The sequence below is a fragment of the Microtus ochrogaster genome, unplaced genomic scaffold (assembly GCF_000317375.1).
Source record: "Microtus ochrogaster isolate Prairie Vole_2 unplaced genomic scaffold, MicOch1.0 UNK23, whole genome shotgun sequence".
Taxonomy (NCBI): Eukaryota; Metazoa; Chordata; class Mammalia; order Rodentia; family Cricetidae; genus Microtus; species Microtus ochrogaster.
Genome location: NW_004949121.1, coordinates 2,259,386 through 2,269,026, shown reverse-complemented (window position 1 = coordinate 2,269,026; position 9,641 = coordinate 2,259,386). Strand labels below are relative to the sequence as shown.

General features: G+C 40.9%; 1 pseudogene; it reads left to right on the top strand.

The window, feature by feature from the left end:
• The first annotated feature begins 5,792 nt into the window (after window positions 1-5,792).
• LOC101981885 lies at window positions 5,793-7,585 on the top strand (annotated as a pseudogene).
• The last annotated feature ends 2,056 nt before the right edge of the window (window positions 7,586-9,641 follow it).

Genomic DNA, 9,641 nt, shown 5'->3' with positions numbered 1-9,641 from the left:
AGTGCCTCCAAATCATATAGCAGCACAGTATACACACAGAATGAAAACAGCAAATTTGCTAAGGGAGAGAACTGCAACATTTAATTGCTGTTTATGGAAATCAAAATAAGTATTAAAAGAGATCAAAGAAGGAATACAGTGCTAAAATAGACAAAAATAATTATGTTTGTTTATTTCTTTACTTATCAAAATTCAAAAATGACAAATGGTAAATTTTTTAAAAGTCCCCATGTAAGCAAAGTAAGCCTGAATATTATTCTAGAAATTATAGAGAAATAATGAATGTGAATAAAAAGTTATGAGAGATTATAAAATTAGTTCTCAGAATTAGAACAGCCCAGCCTTCATATTTGTCTACTGAACAGAAAACAAACCAAAGAAATATACTAGGAAATAGAAAATGCCTAGTTGTGCAACTTTAGGATTCTACTGGGAAAGCAGCCTGAAATGTTCTACAAAGGAACAGAGTATTATGTATGGAGGAACAGGAACCACACTAATGTAAGATTTACCAGAAGCAGTAAATGTTAAAGAAATGAAACCAATGAAAGACTATTTTAAATGTGGTTTTAGTACTATGAACCAATGAAAAGAGCAAAAAGGAAAAATATTCAAAACACTGAGATTCAAGCTTAATTTTCACAGGTGATTTCTTGATAAGTTACTTCTGGAAACAGAGTGGTGTTAGGATTTAAACTCTTGCCCCCCAAAAGAGTCGTGTGTTGACGACTTGGCCTCCAGCTGGTGTTGCAATCTTGAGAAGCTCTGAAAACATTTGATGCAATAGCTAGTCCTATTCCAATAGCTAGGAAGCAGCAGGTCCTGGGGATGGGTCCTTGGGTGTTTGTTTCCGGCTTCTCAGTTCTTTTCTTTTTGCTTCCTAACTGCCATAAAGTGGCTCCTCCTCACCATACATTTCTGCTTCCAAGATGCTCAGCCTCTATCTGTGAAGGCAAGCATCCATGAACTGAATCACCCAAAACCAAGAATCAAAATAAATTTTGCCTCTCTTAAGTTCTTGCTGTCAGATATTTGGTCATGGAGACAAGAAAGGTTAGCAAGGCTTGTAACCCTACAAACAGTAGACCCAATTATTTAATCCACAAATAGTACACACACACACACACACACACACACACACACACACGTATATTTACTTAAAACAATAAAGCAAAGGTGACAAAGGATGTCCAGTTGAGTCTCTCTCCCCCATTATTTGGTGACTTCATTAAGATTGTCTTCACATGTGCATATATTTTAGGAAGCTCCTACTGTTTCAAGTTTCCATACTATCCCTCAAACACCCTAGAATTTTAGCTTAGCTGTCTCTCCCTATCTTCCCTCTTTCACTCCCACTTCCTCCCCACTTGCTCCTCCCATTTCATATGTCTATTCATCCATATCTGCCCATTCATGTCTCCCATTCATCCATACCTGTCTATTCTAAAAACATAAGAAAATTTAGCTCAAGACCATGAAGCAAATAATACCAATTTCAAGGTGGGAATTTCTCAAAAGAAGGCCAATAAAACACAGTGAGATATCACCTCAGACAAATTGGGATGGCATTTATCCAAAAGATATAAAATGATAAATGTTGGTGAGAGATTCTACAGTGTTGATGAGAATGTTGATTGGTACAGTAATTACTGAAAACTGTATTGGCAATCCTCAAAGAAATAGAAACTAGAAATACATTATAATCTACATTTGTCCTTTGGGTAAACATCAAAACAACTGAAATTTGTGCTTGAAACAGGTATTTGCTCAACCATGTTCATTCAGCAATCTTTCACAGACCAAGATCTAAAACCAAACTAGATGTTCACCTATGAATGAAGAAATCATAGTTTATGAACTCAGATAAATAGGATTCAAACTTTTAGAAAGAGGCAAGCTTCACATTTGAACAAATTTGAAGATTAAAGATAAGCATGTAGAATATTAAGTAAATAAAATTAGTCGGGCACAAAAAGACAGGCGCTATATGATCTACACAACTCATTTATATATCAAATTCTAAAAATTAGAGTAAGCTGAAGTGATACAATCAGAAAGTAAAATACTAGTAGCCAGAAGTTAGGAGGGGCTAAACCATTGCAAAGATATTGATGAAGTATTCCCAATTTTAGTTAGATTATCAACACGAGACCTATAATACAATGTAATGACAATAGTCAATAGGAAAATAGTGCATCCTTCAAAATCTGAGTGTACCAGGCCATGGTGACATCTGAGCCCTGGCTGTTGCCAATGACCGTGCCTGGGTCTGTGGTCCTACCACAGCCAAGGTCTCTGTTGATGTCCATGGCCCATTTGGCCACCAAAGGCTACACAGATGCTCAGAGTCTGGGCCACCACCTGTAACCATAATGGTGTCCATGCTGCCACTGGGACCATGTGGATCTGCATGGTCTGTGCTGCCACCAGGGGTCATGGTGACATCTAGGCCTGAGCTACAGTCCAAGAGCTATGTCTGAGCCATGGCCCAACTACAGCTGACGTCCATGGCTTTTGTTACCATCGAAGGCCGTGGATATAACCAGGGTCTAGTTCTTTACCTGGGGCCATGTTGCAGTCTGAGGACCATGCTGCAACCAACCCATAAAGACCCCCAGGGGCCATGAGTCATATTTAGGTCCATGGTCCTGCTGCAGCTGAGGTCTGTGTTGATGCCTGTTACCAGGGTTAATTCAGGGGTCCTTGCAAATCATGAATGTTGAAGTACAAGGGCCATGATGAACCTGCCCCTCCTCTCACTGGCCTGAGAGAGTTTCCCTTACTTCTTCCCACAGGCTTGGGAGAGCTGGCTTCACCCCTTGCCTGAGGTGGTTGGTCCCAGTGGCCTTGACTGGTCAACTCAGCTATCAAGCAGGCCCAATCCAGGGCTTTGAATTGGCCCACTCAACATCTTCCCCATTTATGACCTGCTGGAACACATGAAGGGACTGGCCCTGCAGAAACATAGCCACAGAATCTTCATGACTCAGGGCAACAGCAGGATATCCAAAAGGAGTTTTGGTAAGGATCCAGAATTGATGTCAGGTGTACCAGAAGTCAGAGGCCTTGAACCTGACCAACAACTGATTACACAATGAACATTTGCAAGTAAAGTTCTTTGAACAAAAGCATCTACTGTGTGACACAGTGCAGTTCTCAATGCCACTAAAATGAATGAAGAGGTAACAGAGAGGCAAGAAAAATGGCAGATCAAAGTGTTCTTCTGTTGTTGTTGTTTGTGTTTATTGTTTGTTTGATAGATTTATTTTTATTTCTTTTCAAATTTTCTTTTGGCTTGGACACTACATGGGTGAAGAGTGAATACAGAGTGATTGGGATATGAGTAAGATTGGGGTGCGTGATGGGAAATCTCAAAGAATCAATTAAAAAAACTATATTGAAAAAAATCTTAGTGTAAATTTTCAATGTCCTCATCACATACAAAATCATAAGTATGTGAAGTGATGACTATGTTGATTAAATTGATTAGCCAGTCCACAATTGGGGCATATATGTGTGTGCATCACATTAAATACTTATAATTTTTATTTGTCAAAAACAAATGAATAAAATACACAAAAAAATAAATAGATGAAAGAACTTGGAGGGAAGAGCAAGACAAATAAATAACTCAGAAGTTAGAAAAACTTGAGCATATTATATCAATGAGAGTAACTGATAAAGTATGGAAAAGGAAAAGCACATCTGAAATAGATTCTAGGAAGAACTGCCTTTGAGAGGGACTGGGCATTGGACCAGGAGTGAAAGAACAGAATTCATGGAGTATCTGGCTCTAAAGCTAATGCATATGCAAGCAGTGTTAGATTGTTTCTACTTTTAAATCAAATCACAGATGACAAGCCACACAAGACAGACGATGATGCTCCACACTTCCATGTAAAAGAATGTAGATAGCAGAAACTTCTAGAAGAAATGCAGCAAGGCCTAGAAGCTTGGTTGCTCTGGTGTTCAGAGGGGAATTCCTCAGGTCTAGCTCTTGGTGGAAGAGAGGCACGGAAGAAGAGTTGTCTACAGAACCAAAGCCTTGTTTACTTCCCAAATGAGATCAGTGATATTGCTATAAGACCTTTGAATAACCCTGGATATCCAGAAAGACAACATCCAACAGCTGAAGACATGATTTCTACTTTTGATAAAATCTACTCAGTTATTAAGAATCATCATAGCATAGTGAAAGGGTTCCTAATAATGGATATTCTATTTTACACATAGAGGAAGTAAACAGAGCACTCAAAGTCGGTGTTAGAATTGGGATCTTGGAACAGGTAAATGTTAAAATGAAGTCAGGGAGGTCACGCTCTGTTTTTCATATCCATGAATGTGTAAGCTTCTGGGAGTGGTCATGACCTGCTCCTCTGCTCCACTCCAGTGGCTGGGGTGAGGAGAATCTCACCCCTTCTACGGGCTTGGGTGTAAGATCTGACACTCAAAACTACTTGTCAGCCAGAAACTTTTCCCTGCTTCTTATCTATTTTTTTCTTTGCTAGAACATCCTTTTTTATAGTTTTTATTGAGCTATACATTTTTTCCCACCTGCTTCTTATCCTAATCAGTGTTCTAATGAGAAATCCACGTGCCTGTGACAGTGACATCTGTTTCATTGGTGGCTGGATTTTTAAATTTTATTAAAAAAACAAAGGCCTGGGCAAAGGGCAAACTGATTATAAGTTGGTATTTTAAACAGACATTAATTAGTTGTCTATCATGATATTTTATGTATGTTTTAATAAATAAAACTTGCCTAAAGATCAGAAGGGCATAGCTAAACCACTTAGAGGTCATTCAGTGGTGGTACACACCTTGAATTCCAGGATTTGGGAGACAGAAGCAGATGGATCTCTGTTAGTTCAAGGCCACCCTGGGCTACACAAGATCAATGCAGAAACAAATCCAGGTGGTGGTGCCTCACTCTTTTAATCCCAATACTAGGGGGTCACGGCTTTAATCCCAGCACTAGAGGGAATATAAAATGGGAAGAGAGGGAGTTTTAATCTGCTTAGTCTGCAGTCACCCAGCCTTGGTAGAGGTTCTTCTCTAGCAGCTTGGCTGCTTTTCTTGTCTGGTTTTCAGGTTGAACCCCACTATCTGTCTCTGGGTTTTTATTGTTCGTGCTACAGTTGTGTCTATAAAGAAGATGTGATACCCACATACAATGAATTTTCTCACCTATACAGAAGAACAAATTTACATCATTGACAGAAAAAAATGGATGCAAAAGCAAATAACCATGTTAAATAAATTGAGTAACTCGGAGAAATATTGTGTCTTATCTCAAGTCTGGTTCTGTCAATATGGCATGCAAGTAGGAACAAAAATGTCTAAAGTAAGAAACAACTAACAGGATTAGAGATAGTGAGAGAAGGGGTAAGGGGGGATGTGCTCAACATACAATATATATTTGTGTTAAATTGTCTTATTGTAATATAGTACTAGAAACAATGAGTATAAGCAATGAAAGGCTTCAGATATTCCTGAAAGTTATTTCATATACATGGTCTTAGTCTTCACACGCACACAGAAATAGGAAATCAAAAGAATAATTTGAGAAAATTTCATTGTTGTTAGCAGGTATTCCTAAGTTCACCAGGAGACAACGTGGTTCCACACAGTGTTTTGTAAATATAAAAAGTCCTTCAGGGTGGTTGTTTGGCGGCTGTGCAGGTTCCAGGCTCTGAAGTGGTTCTGAGTCACGGTTTGAGTTGTGACCATTAAGAAACAGAAATTCAAAGGCACCAGGTCCCCAAGGTCCTGCTGTGTCTGGAATCTGTGTGATGACCAAGGTGGTGGGCAAGGCCACAGTTCTGGGTCCTAGGCCACCTTCGACCCATAAAGCTGAAGAGGATGACAAGAAGGCCCAGCCTAGAGACATCCCATCAGTGCTTCAGGCAGTTTGGGTACCATGACACTCCTGGGCCGCAAGAGGCACTAAGCCAGCTTTGGGTGCTCTGCTGTGAGTGGCTGCAGCCCGAGATCCACAACAAGGAGCAGTGTAGAAGGAGTGGCTGGCCACTTCCTGCCACCCAACTCCCGGCCTCCTGGCTAGGTTATGCCCCAAAATAACAACACAGAAACTGTATTCTTTTAAACACTGCCTGGCCCATTAGCTCTATCCTCTTCTTGGCTAACTCTCATATCTTGACTAACCCATTTCTAATAATCTGTGTAGCGCCACAATGCGGTGGCTTACCAGGAGAGATTCAGCATGTCTGACCTGGTGGCTGGATCCATGGCGTCTGGCCTGGAGAGGAGAGGCATGGCATCTGCCTCACTTCCCTTCTTCCCAGCGTTCTGTTTTGTTTACTCCGCCTACCTAATTTTCTGTCCTATCAAAGGGCCAAGGCAGTCTCTTTATTAACCAATAAAATCAACACAAAACAGAAGACTCTCCCACATCAGAGCAGATCCCTGAGCTGCTGGTGCTGGAGCAGTTCCTGTCCATGCTGCCCTGAGAGCTCCAGGCCTGGGTGTAGCAGCACTGCCCTGAAAGTGCAGAGGAGGCCATCACTCTCCTGGAAGACTTGGAGCAAGGCTGGATGAGCCAGGACTGCAGGTCTCATCTCCTCAGAGTGAACAGAAGCAGGCTTAGGAGAAGATGTGGACTTCAAGAACTGTGGTGGGATCCTTAAGCAGTACCCAGTCTCAGCCCGTGGATGTCAGCCCCAAATATGAGTTTTGGGGCCCTGTACATCCAAGAGACTGGTGAGGAGGAGGTCTTCACTCAGGATCTGAGAAAGCGTCAAGGTTTGAAATCGAATCACCAGAAGGAGAACTCAGCAGATGAGCAGAGAAGTTTTGAAGAGGAGTCTCATGCGGATGGACTCAAAAGGGACATCATTCCCGTGATTGCTACCAATAAGTATGGGTCAAGGTCAGAAAGGCAGTGGGCCAACAATCTGGAAAGGGAGAGGGGAGCAAAAGCTTTTCTGCAAGACACAGGTTCTAGGAAAGGAGCGGAACCCACACCTACTAAGCTTGTCCTGGGAGAGAAAAGCATTGCATATGTGCAGAGTGTGGAAAGGCCTTTAGCAATAGCTGAAACCTCACTAAACACCACAGAACACACACTGGGGAGAAGCCTTATGTGTGTACCAAGTGCGGGAAGCCTTTCAGCCACAGCTCTAACCTTACCCTTCATTGCAGAACACACTTAGTGGACCGGCCCTATGACTGTAAGTATGGGAAAGCCTTTAGGCAGAGCTCTGACCTCCTTAAACATCAAATGATGCCTACGGAAGAGGCGCCCTATCAGTGTAAAGACTGTGGGAACGCCTTCAATGGGAAGGACAGCCTCAATCGACACTATCACATCCATACCAGGGAGAAGCCCTATCGGTGTAACAATTGTGGAAAAAGTTTTAGTCAGCATGCAGGTCTCAGTTCCCATCAACACTTGCAAAAGTCCTATAAGTGTAAGGAGTGTGGCAAAGCCTTCAACCACCATTCAAATTTTAATAAACATCATAGAATCCATACTGGTAAAAAGCCCTACTGGTGTAACCACTTCTGTAGTAAGTCCAATCTTTCCAAACAACAGCGAGTACACACTGGAGGAGAAGTACCGTAACTGTCTGTCCTCTTTGTCATTGTCATTGTTGGTCTTGTAAGCATTAGAATGTGAGAGCTAGGAAGCAGCCTGTAATACAGTGTTGGGTGGGATATTTTGCTCTAGTCCTCAAGGGGTGCCATGGAGGGAGAACGCCACAGTGATAGGGCAGGCAGGAGGTCTGCCAAGCGGCAGTGAGCCCCACAGTGCTCACCTAGGCCAGGGGGGTCCCTCTTCACACTCCAGGCCCTAGTGAGCTCTGCTGGCATTGCCTTCTGCATAGTTAAAATGATGTGTTTCCAGTAGAGTTAAGGAAGAAACATTAAAATTGTTTAACTGTTTTAACATATATTCCACAGTTGTAGTTTGTAAAGAATTACACTACCTTGAAGAGTCTGTTTCAGGATAAATGTATAGCATCACGTAAAAAAAAAAAAGTCCTTAAGACTTAAGGCTTAAGACAAAAAAAAGAAAGAAAGAAAGAAAGAAAGAAAGAAAGAAAGAAAGAAAGAAAGAAAGAAAGAAAAGAAATCTAGCAGGAAGTGAGTCTTACTCATTGTCTTGCCCAACTTCCTTTTGAGTTTCACTTCGACGGCCCTTGCCACTAGCTAAGTGTTGGCACACATAAGCTTCATGTAGGCCCGTATTCTTGTTATATCTTGATCTTTATTTATTCAAAGGAAACTCTTGAGATGAGACATGATTGATGCCTACCGTGTGGCAGACACTTTACTGAGTGTTCCCCATCCGTTTATTATTTATTTCATCAGCTGTTCTGAGACATGCATGATGCCTACAACACTGTATTTATTTAGTATTGATGCCTACACCTGACTATAAAGTCAGTCATTCAGCTAATGTACACTTATTATCGTTAATATTCACAGGCCAGAAGTTGGGCACGTCTTTGCTGGCTTTCTGTTTCAGTCTTCCTAGGCTACACCTACACGTCTAGTGGTCTCATCACAGACTTAGCTATGGAAAGGCCACTGTCTGCTTCCCTAACAATTCATTTCCTCTGGAGCCACAAAACAAATGCTTGAGTTTCTTGCTGGTTGCCACCAGTGCACCTAAGGGCCACTCCAGATCCTCTGCAGTATGGCTACTTACTCATGACAGCCTGTTTCTTCAAAATCAGTGATGATAGCCTCTCCTATACATTTACTTGCAGGAAACAAACCACATATGTATGTAATGCATATCATACTAGAAACACAATAATCCCAAGCGGTCTGCTCTATTCTGTTGCTTGGACACAAATAGCATGGCCTTGCCAATTCTCCAAGGAAAGCATCATTTAAAGATATGAATGGGCCAATGGTGGAGGCCTCTTCAAATGAGCCCACCAACCACTTACATCATGCATAGTGTTAAACCGAGCCTCAGGGTAATTAACGAATCTGCCCATGAGAATTCTTATAAAGCAACTATGTCTCCACTTTGCAGACACAATAGGTTCTTCACAGCACCCAAATAGAACCAAATAAAAGCAGAAAACTGTGTGGACTTTGTGTTTTCTCTTGAACTGTATGCTTCCAATATTTCAGTCAGTTCATGGTTTTGAAAAAGAAAGCTGGGAGCTGGGGACATAGCTGACCTGATAGAGTGCTCACACATCCGAGCACTGGTTAAGTTACTCTACCTCCCACCCCAAAATGAAAGAAGATAAACGTAGAAAATATCTGTCTTTCAAACCCAAGATATAAAATTAAAGTTACTTTATCTTCAAATATTTTCTGTTTGGCACTAGTACAAAAAATAATAAAAGTAAATTTTTTGTGAATTATCTCCTAGACCAGGTAGGAAGTATTGCTTATTATTGTGATTCAGTTTATCTATAATTTCTTAGGTTATGAGAGTACAAATCTTGTATATATTTAATATATACTATATAGGTATATGTTTTCTTTATTTACTATATTATATAGTAAACATTAATTAATAGGGAGAGCTAAGAACTTAATAAGCACTGCTACAGTAATGCATTAAGCACTAACATGTTCATGGTTTTGTTTATTACTCGGAATAAAAGTTTTTAGAAGATGGGTATCATTAAATCAATATTTTCTTCTGATAT